Consider the following 21,432-nt stretch of genomic DNA (forward strand, 5'->3'; position numbering starts at 1 on the left):
TGGTGGTGGTGGTGGTGGTGTTGATGGTACTGGTGGTGGTGGTGGTGTTGATGGTACTGGTGGTGGTGGTGTTGATGGTACTGGTGGTGGTGGTGTTGATGGTACTGGTGGTGGTGGTGGTGTTGATGGTACTGGTGGTGGTGGTGTTGATGGTACTGGTGGTGGTGTTGATGGTACTGGTGGTGGTGGTGTTGATGGTACTGGTGGTGGTGTTGATGGTACTGGTGGTGGTGGTGGTGTTGATGGTACTGGTGGTGGTGGTGTTGTTGATGGTACTGGTGGTGGTGGTGGTGTTGATGGTACTGGTGGTGGTGGTGTTGATGGTACTGGTGGTGGTGGTGGTGGTGTTGATGGTACTGGTGGTGGTGGTGTTGTTGATGGTACTGGTGGTGGTGGTGTTGATGGTACTGGTGGTGTTGATGGTACTGGTGGTGGTGGTGGTGGTGTTGATGGTACTGGTGGTGGTGGTGTTGATGGTACTGGTGGTGGTGGTGGTGTTGATGGTACTGGTGGTGGTGGTGTTGATGGTACTGGTGGTGGTGTTGATGGTACTGGTGGTGGTGGTGTTGATGGTACTGGTGGTGGTGTTGATGGTACTGGTGGTGGTGGTGGTGTTGATGGTACTGGTGGTGGTGGTGTTGTTGATGGTACTGGTGGTGGTGGTGGTGTTGATGGTACTGGTGGTGGTGGTGTTGATGGTACTGGTGGTGGTGGTGGTGGTGTTGATGGTACTGGTGGTGGTGGTGTTGTTGATGGTACTGGTGGTGGTGGTGTTGATGGTACTGGTGGTGTTGATGGTACTGGTGGTGGTGGTGTTGATGGTACTGGTGGTGGTGGTGTTGATGGTACTGGTGGTGGTGGTGGTGTTGATGGTACTGGTGGTGGTGGTGTTGATGGTACTGGTGGTGGTGGTGTTGATGGTACTGGCACTGGTGGTGGTGGTGGTGTTGATGGTACTGGTAGTGGTGGTGGTGTTGATGGTACTGGTGGTGGTGGTGGTGTTGATGGTACTGGTGGTGTTGGTGTTGGTGTTGATGGTACTGGTGGTGGTGGTGGTGTTGATGGTGGTGGTGGTGGTGTTGTTGATGGTACTGGTGGTGGTGGTGTTGATGGTACTGGTGGTGGTGGTGTTGATGGTACTGGTGGTGGTGGTGTTGATGGTACTGGTGGTGGTGGTGTTGATGGTACTGGTGGTGTTGGTGTTGATGGTACTGGTGGTGTTGATGGTACTGGTGGTGGTGGTGGTGTTGATGGTACTGGTGGTGGTGGTGGTGTTGATGGTACTGGTGGTGGTGGTGTTGTTGATGGTACTGGTGGTGGTGGTGTTGATGGTGGTGGTGGTGGTGGTGTTGTTGATGGTACTGGTGGTGGTGGTGTTGATGGTACTGGTGGTGGTGTTGTTGATGGTACTGGTGGTGGTGGTGTTGATGGTACTGGTGGTGGTGGTGTTGATGGTACTGGTGGTGTTGGTGTTGATGGTACTGGTGGTGTTGATGGTACTGGTGGTGGTGGTGGTGGTGTTGATGGTACTGGTGGTGGTGGTGGTGTTGATGGTACTGGTGGTGGTGGTGTTGTTGATGGTACTGGTGGTGGTGGTGGTGTTGATGGTACTGGTGGTGTTGGTGTTGGTGTTGATGGTACTGGTGGTGGTGGTGTTGATGGTGGTGGTGGTGGTGTTGTTGATGGTACTGGTGGTGGTGGTGTTGATGGTACTGGTGGTGGTGGTGTTGATGGTACTGGTGGTGGTGGTGTTTTTGTGCCTCAAAACACTCCACCTCCACATACCTGGGCAGTGTGCTTATGACTGGCTCCAGTTTAACAGCAGAGGTCTCACTCCGAATCAGTCGAGCGGCAATATCTTTTCATCGGTTGCGTAACGCTGTGTGGAAGCTACCTGGTCTGTCACTCCGCACTAAGCTTCAGGTCTTCTCAGCCACGGTCATTCCCTCCCTTCTCTACGCTTGCGAAACGTGGACCCCCCTAATGGAACATCTTCGCCGGTTAGAAACATTTAGGCTGGCCTGCCTACGATCCATCCTGGGTTTAACCAGGCTGGATTGTGTGAGGAGCTCACAAATCCTTGAAAGATCTGGGCAGGGTCCCATCGGTGAGCTCCTCTGGCAGGCAAGGCTGCGATGGCTGGGTCATGTAGCCCGCATGCCCAGCCACCGCATGCCGAAACAGGTTTTGATCGGACGGATCGAGGGGGCAAAACGGGCGCGGCATGGGCTAGAGAAGAGATGGAGTGATGTGGTACAGGAGGACGTGGAGCTGAGTGGACTTGCCGATGACTGGTACCAGCGGTGTCAAGTTCGGCCTCTGTGAAGGAGGCTCGTGAAGGACGCTACTGGGCAGTTGGAGGCAGTCGCCCTCCAACAACAACGGAGGGCGGAGGAGCGACGCTCACAACAGCGAGCGGAGCGCCGGGTGGCTAAAGCACAGCAGGTTGGCACAGTAGGGGGCACAGGTGGTGCATCAGCCAGTCATCTCAGTCAGTCGACCCGTGACACCTGGGTCTGCCCTGTGACCTCCTGCCAGCGGGCGTTCGACACTTCACGTGGCCTCAGGGTGCACATAGCCTGGCACAAGCGTCGTGGTGACGTCACCGCCACTTAGTGGCGAATGGTGGTTGTTGTTGTGGTGGTGGTGGTGGTAGTAGTGGTGGTTGTGGTGATAGCGGTTGTTGCTCCTGTTACAGCGAGATGCTGTGTAACCAGGAGGAGGTGGTGATTGTGATGGTCGTAGTGGTGATTGTGATTGTAGTAGTAGTGGTGATTGTAGTAGTAATAGTGGTGATTGTAGTATTGGTGGTGATTGTAGTAGTGGTGGTGGTGATCGTGATGGTAGTAGTGGTGTTGATTGTAGTAGTGGTGGTGGTGATGGTAGTAGTGGTGGTGATTGTGATGGTAGTAGTGGTGGTGATTGTGATGGTAATAGTAGTGGTGGTGGTGATCGTGATGGTAGTATTAGTGGTGGTGGTGATCGTGATGGTAGTAGTGGTGGTGGTGATCGTGATGGTAGTAGTAGTGGTGGTGATTGTAGTAGTAGTAGTGGTGGTGATCGTGATGGTAGTAGTGGTGGTGGTGATCGTGATGGTTGTAGTGGTGGTGATCGTGATGGTAGTAGTAGTGGTGGTGATTGTGATGGTAGTAGTGGTGGTGATCGTAGTAGTAGTAGTGGTGGTGGTGATCGTGATGGTAGTAGTAGTGGTGGTGGTGATCGTGATGGTAGTAGTAGTGTTGGTTGTGCTGGTTGGGGTTGTGGTGGTTGTGGTGGTTATGGTGGTGGTAGTAGTGGTGGTTGTGCTGGTTGGGGTTGTGGTGGTTGTGGTTGTGGTGGTGATTGTGATGGTAGTAGTAGTGGTGGTGGTGATCGTGATTGTAGTAGTAGTGTTGGTTGTGCTGGTTGGGGTTGTGGTTGTGGTGGTGGTGGTGGTGGTGTTGGTTGTGCTGATTGCGGCTGTTGCTGCTGCCCCTGTAGAGAGACGCTGTGCCACTTGGAGGTGGTTGTGATGGTAGTAGTGGTGTTGGTAGTAGTAGTAGTGGTGATTGTGATGATAGTAGTAGTGGTGTTGGTAGTAGTAGTAGTGGTGGTGGTGATTGTGATAGTAGTAGTGGTGTTGGTAGTAGTAGTAGTGGTGGTGGTGATTGTGATGATAGTAGTGGTGTTGATAGTAGTAGTAGTGATGGTGGTGATTGTGATGGTAGTAGTAGTGGTTGTGATGGTAGTAGTAGTGGTGTTGGTTGTAGTAGTAGTGGTGGTGGTGATTGTGATGATAGTAGTGGTGTTGGTAGTAGTAGTGGTGGTGGTGATTGTGATGGTAGTAGTGGTGTTGGTAGTAGTAGTAGTGGTGGTGGTGATTGTGATGGTAGTAGTAGTGGTTGTGGTGATTGTGATGGTTGTGGTGGTTGTGGTGGTGGTGGTGTTGGTTGTGGTGGTTGTGCTGGTTGGGGTTGTGGTTGTGGTGGTGGTTGTGGTGTTGGTAGTAGTAGTAGTGGTGGTGGTGATTGTGATGATAGTAGTAGTGGTGTTGGTAGTAGTAGTAGTGGTGGTGGTGATTGTGATGATAGTAGTGGTGTTGGTAGTAGTAGTAGTGATGGTGGTGATTGTGATGATAGTAGTGGTGTTGGTAGTAGTAGTAGTGGTGGTGGTGATTGTGATGGTAGTAGTAGTGGTGTTGGTAGTAGTAGTGGTGGTGGTGGTGATTGTGATGATAGTAGTAGTGGTGTTGGTAGTAGTAGTAGTGGTGGTGGTGATTGTGATGATAGTAGTGGTGTTGGTAGTAGTAGTAGTGGTGGTGGTGATTGTGATGATAGTAGTAGTGGTGTTGGTAGTAGTAGTAGTGATGGTGGTGATTGTGATGATAGTAGTGGTGTTGGTAGTAGTAGTAGTGGTGGTGGTGATTGTGATGGTAGTAGTGGTGTTGGTAGTAGTAGTAGTGGTGGTGGTGATTGTGATGATAGTAGTAGTGGTGTTGGTAGTAGTAGTAGTGGTGGTGGTGATTGTGATGATAGTAGTAGTGGTGTTGGTAGTAGTAGTAGTGGTGGTGGTGATTGTGATAGTAGTAGTGGTGTTGGTAGTAGTAGTAGTGGTGGTGGTGATTGTGATGATAGTAGTAGTGGTGTTGGTAGTAGTAGTGGTGGTGGTGGTGATTGTGATGGTAGTAGTAGTGGTGTTGGTAGTAGTAGTAGTGGTGGTGGTGATTGTAATGGTAGTAGTAGTGGTGTTGGTAGTAGTAGTAGTGGTGGTGGTGATTGTGATGATAGTAGTAGTGGTGTTGGTAGTAGTAGTGGTGGTGGTGGTGATTGTGATGGTAGTAGTAGTGGTGTTGGTACTAGTAGTAGTGATGGTGGTGATTGTGATGGTAGTAGTAGTGGTGTTGGTAGTAGTAGTAGTGGTGGTGGTGATTGTGATGATAGTAGTAGTGGTGTTGGTAGTAGTAGTAGTGGTGGTGGTGATTGTGATGGTAGTAGTAGTGGTGTTGGTAGTAGTAGTAGTGGTGGTGGTGATTGTGATGATAGTAGTAGTGGTGGTGGTGATTGTGATGGTAGTAGTAGTGGTGTTGGTAGTAGTAGTGGTGGTGATTGTGATGATAGTAGTAGTGGTGTTGGTAGTAGTAGTAGTAGTGGTGGTGGTGATTGTGATGGTAGTAGTAGTGGTGTTGGTAGTAGTAGTGGTGGTGGTGGTGATTGTGATGATAGTAGTAGTGGTGTTGGTAGTAGTAGTAGTAGTGGTGGTGGTGATTGTGATGATAGTAGTGGTGTTGGTAGTAGTAGTAGTGGTGGTGGTGATTGTGATGATAGTAGTAGTGGTGTTGGTAGTAGTGGTGGTGGTGATTGTGATGATAGTAGTGGTGTTGATAGTAGTAGTAGTGATGGTGGTGATTGTGATGGTAGTAGTAGTGGTTGTGATGGTAGTAGTAGTGGTGTTGGTTGTAGTAGTAGTGGTGGTGGTGATTGTGATGATAGTAGTGGTGTTGGTAGTAGTAGTGGTGGTGGTGATTGTGATGGTAGTAGTGGTGTTGGTAGTAGTAGTAGTGGTGGTGGTGATTGTGATGGTAGTAGTAGTGGTTGTGGTGATTGTGATGGTTGTGGTGGTTGTGGTGGTGGTGGTGTTGGTTGTGGTGGTTGTGCTGGTTGGGGTTGTGGTTGTGGTGGTGGTTGTGGTGTTGGTAGTAGTAGTAGTGGTGGTGGTGATTGTGATGATAGTAGTAGTGGTGTTGGTAGTAGTAGTAGTGGTGGTGGTGATTGTGATGATAGTAGTGGTGTTGGTAGTAGTAGTAGTGATGGTGGTGATTGTGATGATAGTAGTGGTGTTGGTAGTAGTAGTAGTGGTGGTGGTGATTGTGATGGTAGTAGTAGTGGTGTTGGTAGTAGTAGTGGTGGTGGTGGTGATTGTGATGATAGTAGTAGTGGTGTTGGTAGTAGTAGTAGTGGTGGTGGTGATTGTGATGATAGTAGTGGTGTTGGTAGTAGTAGTAGTGGTGGTGGTGATTGTGATGATAGTAGTAGTGGTGTTGGTAGTAGTAGTAGTGATGGTGGTGATTGTGATGATAGTAGTGGTGTTGGTAGTAGTAGTAGTGGTGGTGGTGATTGTGATGGTAGTAGTGGTGTTGGTAGTAGTAGTAGTGGTGGTGGTGATTGTGATGATAGTAGTAGTGGTGTTGGTAGTAGTAGTAGTGGTGGTGGTGATTGTGATGATAGTAGTAGTGGTGTTGGTAGTAGTAGTAGTGGTGGTGGTGATTGTGATAGTAGTAGTGGTGTTGGTAGTAGTAGTAGTGGTGGTGGTGATTGTGATGATAGTAGTAGTGGTGTTGGTAGTAGTAGTGGTGGTGGTGGTGATTGTGATGGTAGTAGTAGTGGTGTTGGTAGTAGTAGTAGTGGTGGTGGTGATTGTAATGGTAGTAGTAGTGGTGTTGGTAGTAGTAGTAGTGGTGGTGGTGATTGTGATGATAGTAGTAGTGGTGTTGGTAGTAGTAGTGGTGGTGGTGGTGATTGTGATGGTAGTAGTAGTGGTGTTGGTACTAGTAGTAGTGATGGTGGTGATTGTGATGGTAGTAGTAGTGGTGTTGGTAGTAGTAGTAGTGGTGGTGGTGATTGTGATGATAGTAGTAGTGGTGTTGGTAGTAGTAGTAGTGGTGGTGGTGATTGTGATGGTAGTAGTAGTGGTGTTGGTAGTAGTAGTAGTGGTGGTGGTGATTGTGATGATAGTAGTAGTGGTGGTGGTGATTGTGATGGTAGTAGTAGTGGTGTTGGTAGTAGTAGTGGTGGTGGTGGTGATTGTGATGATAGTAGTAGTGGTGTTGGTAGTAGTAGTAGTAGTGGTGGTGGTGATTGTGATGGTAGTAGTAGTGGTGTTGGTAGTAGTAGTGGTGGTGGTGGTGATTGTGATGATAGTAGTAGTGGTGTTGGTAGTAGTAGTAGTAGTGGTGGTGGTGATTGTGATGATAGTAGTGGTGTTGGTAGTAGTAGTAGTGGTGGTGGTGATTGTGATGATAGTAGTAGTGGTGTTGGTAGTAGTGGTGGTGGTGATTGTGATGATAGTAGTAGTGGTGTTGGTAGTAGTAGTAGTGATGGTGATTGTGATTATAGTAGTGGTGTTGGTAGTAGTAGTAGTGGTGGTGGTGATTGTGATGGTAGTAGTAGTGTTGGTAGTAGTAGTAGTGATGGTGGTGATTGTGATGGTAGTAGTAGTGGTTGTGGTGATTGTGATGGTTGTGGTGGTTGTGGTGGTGGTGGTGTTGGTTGTGGTGGTTGTGCTGGTTGGGGTTGTGGTTGTGGTGGTGGTTGTGGTGGTTGTGATGGTAGTAGTGGTGTTGGTAGTAGTAGTAGTGGTGGTGGTGATTGTGATGATAGTAGTGGTGTTGGTAGTAGTAGTAGTGGTGGTGGTGGTGATTGTGATGGTAGTAGTAGTGGTGTTGGTAGTAGTCGTGGTTGTGATGGTAGTAGTGGTGTTGGTTGTGGTGGTTGTGGATGTGGTGTTGGTTGTGGTGGTTGTGATGGTAGTAGTAGTAGTGGTTGTGATGGTAGTAGTAGTGGTGTTGGTTGTAGTAGTAGTGGTGGTGGTGATTGTGATGGTAGTAGTGGTGGTTGTGGATGTGGTGTTGGTGGTGTTGGTTGTGGTGGTTGTGCTGGTTGGGGTTGTGGCGGTGGTGGTGGTTGTGATGGTTGTGGTGGTTGTGGTGTTGGTTGTGGTGGTTGTGGTGTTGGTTGTGGTGGTTGTGCTGGTTGTGGTGTTGGTTGCGGTGGTTGTGGTGTTGGTTGTGCTGATTGCGGCTGTTGCTGCTGCCCCTGTAGAGAGACGCTGTGCCACTTGGAGGTGGTTGTGATGGTAGTAGTGGTGTTGGTAGTAGTAGTAGTGGTGGTGGTGATTGTGATGGTAGTAGTAGTAGTGGTTGTGATGGTAGTAGTGGTGTTGGTTGTGGTGGTTGTGGATGTGGTGTTGGTTGTGGTGGTTGTGATGGTAGTAGTAGTGGTTGTGGTGATTGTGATGGTTGTGGTGGTTGTGTTGGTGGTGGTGGTGTTGGTTGTGGTGGTTGTGGTGTTGGTTGTGGTGGTGGTGTTGGTTGTGGTGGTTGTGCTGGTTGTGGTGTTGGTTGTGGTGGTTGTGGTGTTGGTTGTGGTGGTTGTGGTGTTGGTTGTGCTGATTGCGGCTGTTGCTGCTGTCCCTGTAGAGAGACGCTGTGCAACGTGGAGGTGGTGGATTTCATCAATGCACGCACCATTTTCTGGGCCTGTTCCACCAGCCGGCCAGAGGGATACCGGGGTGACTACTCAATAATAATAATACTACAGCAGCCTCACTTACTACTACAGCAGCCTCACTTACTACTACAGCCTCACTACTACTACAGCAGCAGCCTCACTTACTACTACTACAGCAGCCTCAATAATACTACTACAGCAGCCTCAATAATACTACTACTACAGACTCACTACTACTACTACTACAGACTCACTACTACTACTACTACAGACTCACTACTACTACTACAGACTCACTACTACTACTACAGCAGACTCACTACTACTACTACAGCAGACTCACTACTACTACTACAGCAGACTCACTACTACTACTACAGACTCACTACTACTACTACAGCAGACTCACTACTACTACTACAGACTCACTACTACTACTACTACAGACTCACTACTACTACTACAGACTCACTACTACTACTACTACAGACTCACTACTACTACTACAGACTCACTACTACTACTACTACAGACTCACTACTACTACTACAGCAGACTCACTACTACTACTACTACAGACTCACTACTACTACTACAGCAGACTCACTACTACTACTACAGCAGACTCACTACTACTACTACAGCAGACTCACTACTACTACTATAGCAGACTCACTACTACTACTACACCAGACTCACTACTACTACACCAGACTCACTACTACTACTACACCAGACTCACTACTACTACTACACCAGACTCACTACTACTACTATAGCAGACTCACTACTACTACTACAGCAGACTCACTACTACTACTACAGACTCACTACTACTACTACAGACTCACTACTACTACTACAGCAGACTCACTACTACTACTACAGCAGACTCACTACTACTACTACAGACTCACTACTACTACTACAGCAGACTCACTACTACTACTACAGTAGACTCACTTACTACTACTACAGCAGACTCACTACTACTACTACAGACTCACTACTACTACTACAGCAGACTCACTACTACTACTACACCAGACTCACTACTACTACTACAGCAGACTCACTACTACTACTACAGCAGACTCACTACTACTACTACAGACTCACTACTACTACTACAGCAGACTCACTACTACTACTACAGCAGACTCACTTACTACTACTACAGCAGACTCACTACTACTACTACAGCAGACTCACTACTACTACTACAGCAGACTCACTACTACTACTACAGCAGACTCACTACTACTACTACAGCAGACTCACTACTACTACTACAGCAGACTCACTACTACAGCAGACTCACTACTACTACTACAGCAGACTCACTACTACTACTACTACAGACTCACTACTACTACTACAGCAGACTCACTACTACTACTACAGCAGACTCACTACTACTACTACAGCAGACTCACTACTACAGCAGACTCACTACTACTACTACAGACTTACTACTACTACTACAGACTCACTACTACTACTACAGCAGACTCACTACTACTACTACAGCAGACTCACTACTACTACTACAGCAGACTCACTACTACTACTACAGCAGACTCACTACTACTACTACAGCAGCCTCAATACTACTACTACAGCAGACTCACTACTACTACTACAGCAGACTCACTACTACTACTACAGCAGACTCACTACTACTACTACAGCAGACTCACTACTACTACTACAGCAGACTCACTACTACTACTACAGCAGCCTCAATACTACTACTACAGCAGACTCACTACTACTACTACAGCAGACTCACTACTACTACTACAGCAGACTCACTACTACTACAGCAGACTCACTACTACTACTACAGCAGACTCACTACTACTACTACAGCAGACTCACTACTACTACTACAGACTCACTACTACTACTACAGCAGACTCACTACTACTACTACAGCAGACTCACTACTACTACTACAGCAGACTCACTACTACTACTACAGCAGACTCAATACTACTACAACAGCAGACTCAATACTACTACTACAGCAGACTCACTACTACTACTACAGCAGACTCACTACTACTACTACAGACTCACTACTACTACTACAGCAGACTCACTACTACTACTACAGACTCACTACTACTACTACAGCAGACTCACTACTACTACTACTACAGCAGACTCACTACTACTACTACAGCAGACTCACTACTACTACTACAGACTCACTACTACTACTACAGCAGACTCACTACTACTACTACAGCAGACTCACTACTACTACTACAGCAGACTCACTACTACTACAGCAGACTCACTACTACTACTACAGCAGACTCACTACTACTACTACAGACTCACTACTACTACTACAGCAGCCTCAATAATACTACAGCAGACTCACTACTACTACTACTACAGACTCACTACTACTACTACAGCAGACTCACTACTACTACTACAGCAGACTCACTACTACTACTACAGCAGACTCACTACTACTACTACAGCAGACTCACTACTACTACTACAGCAGACTCACTACTACTACTACAGCAGACTCACTACTACTACTACAGCAGACTCACTACTACTACTACAGACTCACTACTACTACTACAGCAGACTCACTACTACTACTACAGCAGACTCACTACTACTACTACAGCAGCCTCACTACTACTACTACAGCAGACTCACTACTACTACTACACCAGACTCACTACTACTACTACAGCAGACTCAATACTACTACTACAGCAGACTCACTACTACTACTACAGCAGACTCACTACTACTACTACAGCAGACTCACTACTACTACTACAGCAGACTCACTACTACTACTACAGCAGACTCACTACTACTACTACAGCAGACTCACTTACTACTACTACAGCAGACTCACTACTACTACTACAGCAGACTCACTACTACTACTACAGCAGACTCACTACTACTACAGCAGACTCACTACTACTACTACAGCAGCCTCACTACTACTACTACAGCAGACTCACTACTACTACTACACCAGACTCACTACTACTACTACAGCAGACTCAATACTACTACTACAGCAGACTCACTACTACTACTACAGCAGACTCACTACTACTACTACAGCAGACTCACTACTACTACTACAGCAGACTCACTACTACTACTACAGCAGACTCACTACTACTACTACAGCAGACTCACTTACTACTACTACAGCAGACTCACTACTACTACTACAGCAGACTCACTACTACTACTACTACAGACTCACTACTACTACAGCAGACTCACTACTACTACTACAGCAGACTCACTACTACTACTACAGCAGACTCACTACTACTACTACAGCAGACTCACTTACTACTACTACAGCAGACTCACTACTACTACTACAGCAGACTCACTACTACTACTACAGCAGACTCACTACTACTACTACTACAGACTCACTACTACTACTACAGCAGACTCACTACTACTACTACAGCAGACTCACTTACTACTACAGACTCACTACTACTACTACAGCAGACTCACTACTACTACTACTACAGACTCACTACTACTACTACAGCAGACTCACTACTACTACTACAGCAGCCTCAATACTACTACTACAGACTCACTACTACTACTACAGCAGACTCACTACTACTACTACAGCAGACTCACTACTACTACTACAGCAGACTCACTACTACTACTACACCAGACTCACTACTACTACAGCAGACTCACTACTACTACTACAGCAGACTCACTACTACTACTACAGCAGACTCACTACTACTACAGCAGACTCACTACTACTACTACAGCAGACTCACTTACTACTACTACAGCAGACTCACTACTACTACTACAACAGCAGACTCACTACTACTACTACAGCAGACTCACTACTACTACTACTACAGACTCACTACTACTACTACAGCAGACTCAATACTACTACTACAGCAGACTCAATACTACTACTACTGCAGACTCACTACTACTACTACTACAGACTCACTACTACTACTACAGCAGACTCAATACTACTACTACAGCAGACTCACTACTACTACTACAGCAGACTCACTACTACTACTACAGCAGACTCACTACTACTACTACAGCAGACTCAATACTACTACTACTGCAGACTCACTACTACTACTACTACAGACTCACTACTACTACTACAGCAGACTCAATACTACTACTACAGCAGACTCACTACTACTACTACAGCAGACTCACTACTACTACTACTACAGACTCACTACTACTACTACAGCAGACTCACTACTACTACTACTACAGACTCACTACTACTACTACAGCAGACTCACTACTACTACTACAGCAGACTCACTACTACTACTACAGCAGCCTCACTACTACTACTACAGCAGACTCACGACTCAATACTACTACTACAAACAGACTCACTACTACTACTACAGCAGACCACTACTACTACTACTACAGACTCACTACTACTACTACAGACTCACTACTACTACTACTACAGACTCACTACTACTACTACACCAGACTCACTACTACTACTACAGCAGACTCACTACTACTACTACAGCAGACTCACTACTACTACTACAGCAGACTCACTACTACTACTACAGCAGACTCACTACTACTACTACAGCAGACTCACTACTACTACTACAGCAGACTCACTACTACTACTACAGCAGACTCACTACTACTACTACAGCAGACTCACTACTACTACTACAGCAGACTCACTACTACTACTACAGCAGACTCACTACTACTACAGCAGACTCACTACTACTACTACAGCAGACTCACTACTACTACTACAGCAGACTCACTACTACTACTACAGCAGACTCACTACTACTACTACAGCAGACTCACTACTACTACTACAGCAGACTCACTACTACTACTACAGCAGCCTCACTACTACTACTACAGCAGACTCACTACTACTACTACAGCAGACTCACTACTACTACTACAGCAGACTCACTACTACTACTACAGCAGACTCACTACTACTACTACAGCAGACTCACTACTACTACTACAGGACTCACTACTACTACTACAGCAGACTCACTACTACTACTACTACAGACTCACTACTACTACTACAGACTCACTACTACTACTACAGCAGACTCACTACTACTACTACAGCAGACTCACTACTACTACTACAGCAGACTCACTACTACTACTACTACAGCAGACTCACTACTACTACTACAGCAGACTCACTACTACTACTACAGCAGACTCACTACTACCTACTACAGACTCACTACTACTACTACTACAGACTCACTACTACTACTACAGCAGACTCACTACTACTACTACAGCCAGACTCACTACTACTACTACTACAGCAGACTCACTACTACTACTACAGCAGACTCACTACTACTACTACAGCAGACTCACTACTACTACTACAGCAGACTCACTACTACTACTACAGCAGACTCACTACTACTACTACAGCAGACTCACTACTACTACTACAGCAGACTCACTACTACTACTACAGCAGCTCACTACTACTACTACAGCAGACTCACTACTACTACTACAGCAGACTCACTTACTACTACTACAGCAGACTCACTACTACTACAGCAGACTCACTACTACTACTACAGACTCACTACTACTACTACAGACTCACTCTACTACTACTACAGACTCACTACTACTACTACTACAGACTCACTACTACTACTACAGCAGACTCACTACTACTACTACAGCAGACTCACTACTACTACACGCAGACTCACTACTACTACTACAGCAGACTCACTACTACTACTACAGCAGACTCACACCACTACTACAGCAGACTCACTACTACTACTACTGCAGACTCAATACTACTACTACAGACTCACTACTACTACTACAGCAGACTTCTACTACACTACTACTACTACTACAGACTCACTACTACTACTACTACAGACTCACTACTACTACTACAGCAGACTCACTACTACTACTACAGCAGACTCACTACTACTACTACAGCAGACTCACTACTACTACTACAGCAGACTCACTACTACTACAGCAGACTCACTACTACTACTACAGCAGCCTCACTACTACTACTACAGCAGACTCACTACTACTACTACAGCAGCCTCACTACTACTACAGCAGACTCACTACTACACTACAGCAGACTCACTACTACTACTACAGCAGACTCACTACTACTACTACAGCAGACTCACTACTACTACTACAGCAGACTCACTACTACTACTACAGCAGACTCACTACTACTACTACAGCAGACTCACTACTACTACTACTACAGACTCACTACTACTACTACAGCAGACTCACTACTACTACTACAGCAGACTCAATACTACTACTACAGCAGACTCAATACTACTACTACAGACTCACTACTACTACTACAGCAGACTCACTACTACTACTACACAGACTCACTACTACTACAGCAGACTCACTACTACTACTACAGCAGACTCACTACTACTACAGCGACCTACACCAGACTCACTACTACTACTACAGCAGACTCACTACTACTACTACAGCAGACTCACTACTACTACTACAGCAGACTCACCACTACTACTACAGCAGACTCACTACTACTACTACAGCAGACTCACTACTACTACAGCAGACTCACTACTACTACTACAGCAGACTCACTACTACTACTACAGCAGACTCACTACTACTACTACAGCAGACTCACTACTACTACTACAGCAGACTCACTACTACTACTACAGCAGACTCACTACTACTACTACAGCAGACTCACTACTACTACTACAGCAGACTCACTACTACTACTACAGCAGACTCACTACTACTACTACAGCAGACTCACTACTACTACTACTACAGACTCACTACTACTACTAAGCAGACTCACTACTACTACTACAGCAGACTCACTACTACTACTACAGCAGACTCACTACTACTACTACAGCAGACTCACTACTACTACTACAGCAGACTCACACTACTACTACAGCAGACTCACTACTACTACTACAGCAGACTCACTACTACTACTACAGCAGACTCACTACTACTACTACAGCAGACTCACTACTACTACTACTACAGACTCACTACTACTACTACAGCAGACTCACTACTACTACTACAGCAGACTCACTACTACTACTACCAGACTCACTACTACTACTACAGCAGACTCACTACTACTACTACAGCAGACTCACTACTACTACTACAGCAGACTCACTACTACTACATAACACACGACAGCAGCCTCACTACTACTACTACACGAGACTCACTACTACTACTACAGCAGACTCACTACTACTACTACAGCAGACTCACTACTACTACTACAGCAGACTCACTACTACTACTACAGACTCTCATACTACTACTACAGCAGACTCACTACTACTACTACAGCAGACTCACTACTACTACTACAGACTCACTACTACTACACCAGAGCTCAAAATACTACAGACTCACTACTACTACTACAGCAGACTCACTACTACTACTACTACAGCAGACTCACTACTACTACTACAGGACTCACTACTACTACTACAGCAGACTCACTACTACTACTACAAGCAGACTCACTACTACTACTACTACAGCAGACTCACTACTACTACTACAGACTCACTACTACTACTACAGCAGACTCACTACTACTACTACTACAGACTCACTACTACTACTACAGCAGACTCACTACTACTACTACAGCAGACTCACTACTACTACTACAGCAGACTCACTACTACTACTACAGACTCACTACTACTACTACAGCAGACCACTACTACTACTACAGCAGACTCACTACTACTACTACAGCAGACTCACTACTACTACTACAGCAGACTCACTACTACTACTACAGCAGACTCACTACTACTACTACTACAGACTCACTACTACTACTACAGACTCACTACTACTACTACAGCAGACTCACTACTACTACTACCAGACTCACTACTACTACTACAGCAGACTCACTACTACTACTACAGCAGACTCACTACTACTACTACAGCAGACTCACTACTACTACTACAGCAGACTCACTACTACTACTACAGCAGACTCACTACTACTACTACAGCAGACTCACTACTACTACTACAGACTCACTACTACTACTACTACAGACTCACTACTACTACTACAGCAGACTCACTACTACTACTACAGCAGACTCACTACTACTACTACAGCAGACTCACTACTACTACTACAGCAGACTCACTACTACTACTACAGGCAACTCACTACTACTACTACAGCAGACTCACTACTACTACTACAGACTCACTACTACTACTACAGCAGACTCACTACTACTACTACAGCAGACTCACTACTACTACTACAGCAGACTCACTACTACTACTACAGCAGACTCACTACTACTACTACAGACTCACTACTACTACTACAGCAGACTCACTACTACTACTACTACAGACTCACTACTACTACTACAGCAGACTCACTACTACTACTACAGCAGACTCACTACTACTACTACAGACTCACTACTACTACTACTACAGACTCACTACTACTACTACACAGACTCACTACTACTACTACAGCAGCCTCACTACTACTACTACAGCAGACTCACTACTACTACTACAGCAGACTCACTACTACTACTACAGACTCACTACTACTACTACAGCAGACTCACTACTACTACTACAGCAGACTCCATATTACTACCTACTACTAGCAGACTCACTACTACTACTACAGCAGACTCACTACTACTACTACAGCAGACTCACTACTACTACTACAGCAGACTCACTACTACTACTACTACAGACTCACTACTACTACTACAGCAGACTCACTACTACTACTACTACAGCAGACTCACTACTACTACTACAGCAGACTCACTACTACTACTACAGCAGACTCACTACTACTACTACAGCAGACTCACTACTACTACTACAGCAGACTCACTACTACTACAGCAGACTCACTACTACTACTACAGCAGACTCACTACTACTACTACAGCAGACTCACTACTACTACTACAGCAGACTCACTACTACTACTACAGCAGACTCACTACTACTACTACAGCAGACTCACTACTACTACTACAGCAGACTCACTACTACTACTACAGCAGACTCACTACTACTACTACTACAGACTCACTACTACTACTACAGCAGACTCACTACTACTACTACTAGCAGACTCACTACTACTACTACTACAGCCTCACTACTACAGCAGACTCACTACTACTACTACAGCAGACTCACTACTACTACTACAACAGACTCACTACTACTACTACAGCAGACTCACTACTACTACTACAGCAGACTCACTACTACTACTACAGCAGACTCACTACTACTACTACAGCAGACTCACTACTACTACTACAGACTCACTACTACTACTACAGCAGACTCACTTACTACTACTACAGACTCACTACTACTACTACTACAGACTCACTACTACTACTACAGCAGACTCACTACTACTACTACAGCAGACTCACTACTACTACTACAGACTCACTACTACTACTACAGCAGACTCACTACTACTACTACAGCAGACTCACTACTACTACTACAGCAGACTCACTACTACTACTACAGCAGACTCACTACTACTACTACAGCAGACTCACTACTACTACTACAGCAGACTCAATACTACTACTACAGCAGACTCACTACTACTACTACAGCAGACTCACTACTACTACTACTACAGACTCACTACTACTACAGCAGACTCACTTACTACTACTACAGCAGACTCACTACTACTACTACAGCAGACTCACTACTACTACTACAGCAGACTCACTACTACTACTACAGCAGACTCACTACTACTACTACAGCAGACTCACTACTACTACTATAGCAGACTCACTACTACTACAGCAGACTCAATACTACTACTACAGACTCACTACTACTACTACAGCAGACTCACTACTACTACTACAGCAGACTCACTACTACTACAGCAGACTCAATACTACTACTACAGACTCACTACTACTACTACAGCAGACTCACTACTACTACTACAGCAGACTCACTACTACTACTACAACAGACTCACTACTACTACTACAGCAGACTCACTACTACTACTACAGCAGACTCACTACTACTACTACAGACTCACTACTACTACTACAGCAGACTCACTACTACTACTACAGCAGACTCACTACTACTACTACAGACTCACTACTACTACAGCAGACTCACTACTACTACTACAGCAGACTCACTACTACTACTACAGACTCACTACTACTACTACAGCAGACTCACTACTACTACTACAGCAGACTCACTACTACTACTACAGCAGACTCACTACTACTACTACAGCAGACTCACTACTACTACTACAGCAGACTCACTACTACTACTACAGCAGACTCACTACTACTACTACAGCAGACTCACTACTACTACTACAGCAGACTCACTACTACTACTACAGCAGACTCACTACTACTACTACAGCAGACTCACTACTACTACTACAGCAGACTCACTACTACTACTACAGCAGACTCACTACTACTACTACTACAGACTCACTACTACTACTACAGCAGACTCACTACTACTACTACAGCAGACTCACTACTACTACTACACCAGACTCACTACTACTACTACAGCAGACTCACTACTACTACTACTACAGACTCACTACTACTACTACAGCAGACTCACTACTACTACTACAGCAGACTCACTACTACTACTACAGCAGACTCACTACTACTACTACAGCAGACTCACTACTACTACTACAGACTCACTACTACTACTACAGACTCACTACTACTACTACAGCAGACTCACTACTACTACTACAGACTCACTACTACTACTACAGCAGACTCACTACTACTACTACAGCAGACTCACTACTACTACTACAGCAGCCTCACTACTACTACTACAGCAGACTCACTACTACTACTACAGCAGACTCACTACTACTACTACAGCAGACTCACTTACTACTACTACAGCAGACTCACTACTACTACAGCAGACTCACTACTACTACTACAGCAGACTCACTACTACTACTACACCAGACTCACTACTACTACAGCAGACTCACTACTACTACTACAGCAGACTCACTACTACTACTACAGACTCACTACTACTACTACAGCAGCCTCAATACTACTACTACAGCAGACTCACTACTACTACAGCAGACTCACTACTACTACTACAGCAGACTCACTACTACTACTACAGCAGACTCACTACTACTACAGCAGACTCACTACTACTACTACAGCAGACTCACTACTACTACTACTACAGACTCACTACTACTACTACTACAGACTCACTACTACTACTACAGCAGACTCACTACTACTACTACAGCAGACTCACTACTACTACTACAGCAGACTCACTACTACTACTACAGCAGACTCACTACTACTACTACAGCATACTCACTACTACTACTACAGCAGACTCACTACTACTACTACAGCAGACTCACTACTACTACTACAGCAGACTCACTACTACTACTACAGCAGACTCACTACTACTACTACTACAGCAGACTCACTACTACTACAGCAGACTCACTACTACTACTACAGCAGACTCACTACTACTACTACAGCAGACTCACTACTACTACACCAGACTCACTACTACTACAGCAGACTCACTACTACTACAGCAGACTCAATACTACTACTACAGACTCACTACTACTACTACTACAGACTCAATACTACTACTACTACAGACTCACTACTACTACTACAGCAGACTCACTACTACTACTACAGCAGACTCACTACTACTACTACAGACTCACTACTACTACTACAGCAGACTCACTACTACTACTACAGCAGACTCAATACTACTACTACAGCAGACTCACTACTACTACTACAGCAGACTCACTACTACTACTACAGCAGACTCACTACTACTACTACAGCAGACTCACTACTACTACTACAGACTCACTACTACTACTACTACAGACTCACTACTACTACTACAGACTCACTACTACTACAGCAGACTCACTACTACTACTACAGACTCACTACTACTACTACAGCAGACTCACTACTACTACTACAGACTCACTACTACTACAGCAGACTCACTACTACTACTACAGCAGACTCACTACTACTACTACAGCAGACGCACTACTACTACTACAGCAGACTCACTACTACTACTACAGCAGACTCACTACTACTACAGCAGCCTCACTTACTACTACTACAGACTCACTACTACTACTACAGCAGACTCACTACTACTACTACAGACTCACTACTACTACTACAGACTCACTACTACTACTACAGCAGCCTCACTACTACTACAGCAGACTCACTACTACTACTACAGCAGACTCACTACTACTACTACAGCAGACTCACTACTACTACTACAGACTCACTACTACCACAGCAGACTCACTACTACTACTACAGCAGACTCACTACTACTACTACAGCAGACTCACTACTACTACTACAGCAGACTCACTACTACTACTACAGCAGACTCACTACTACTACTACAGCAGACTCACTACTACTACCACAGCAGACTCACTACTACTACTACAGCAGACTCACTACTACTACTACAGCAGACTCACTACTACTACTACAGCAGACTCACTACTACTACAGCAGACTCACTACTACAGCAGACTCACTACTACTACTACAGCAGACTCACTTACTACTACTACTACAGACTCACTACTACTACTACAGCAGACTCACTACTACTACTACAGCAGACTTACTACTACTACTACAGCAGACTCACTTACTACTACAGCAGACTCACTACTACTACTACAGTAGACTCACTACTACTACTACAGCAGACTCACTACTACTACTACAGACTCACTACTACTACTACAGCAGACTCACTACTACTACTACAGCAGACTCACTACTACTACTACAGACTCACTACTACTACTACAGACTCACTACTACTACTACAGACTCACTACTACTACAGCAGACTCACTACTACTACTACAGACTCACTACTACTACTACACCAGACTCACTACTACTACAGCAGACTCACTACTACTACTACAGACTCACTACTAC

General features: G+C 45.3%; 1 protein-coding gene across 1 annotated transcript in view; it reads left to right on the forward strand.

Annotated features, from left to right (window-relative positions):
- LOC116938298 (FAS-associated factor 2-A-like) overlaps positions 1-21,432 on the forward strand; it is a 103,567-nt gene that overhangs the window by 12,797 nt on the left and 69,338 nt on the right. The window contains exon 4 of the mRNA XM_076058984.1: positions 8,174-8,265. The gene's annotated coding sequence lies outside the window, so the exon portion shown is untranslated. The remainder of the gene's footprint in view (positions 1-8,173; positions 8,266-21,432) is intronic.

Source organism: Petromyzon marinus (assembly GCF_048934315.1).
Source record: "Petromyzon marinus isolate PM22_M1 ecotype Great Lakes invasive population chromosome 83 unlocalized genomic scaffold, UKy_Petmar_22M1.pri1.0 chr83_unloc.2, whole genome shotgun sequence".
Classification (NCBI taxonomy): domain Eukaryota; kingdom Metazoa; phylum Chordata; class Hyperoartia; order Petromyzontiformes; family Petromyzontidae; genus Petromyzon; species Petromyzon marinus.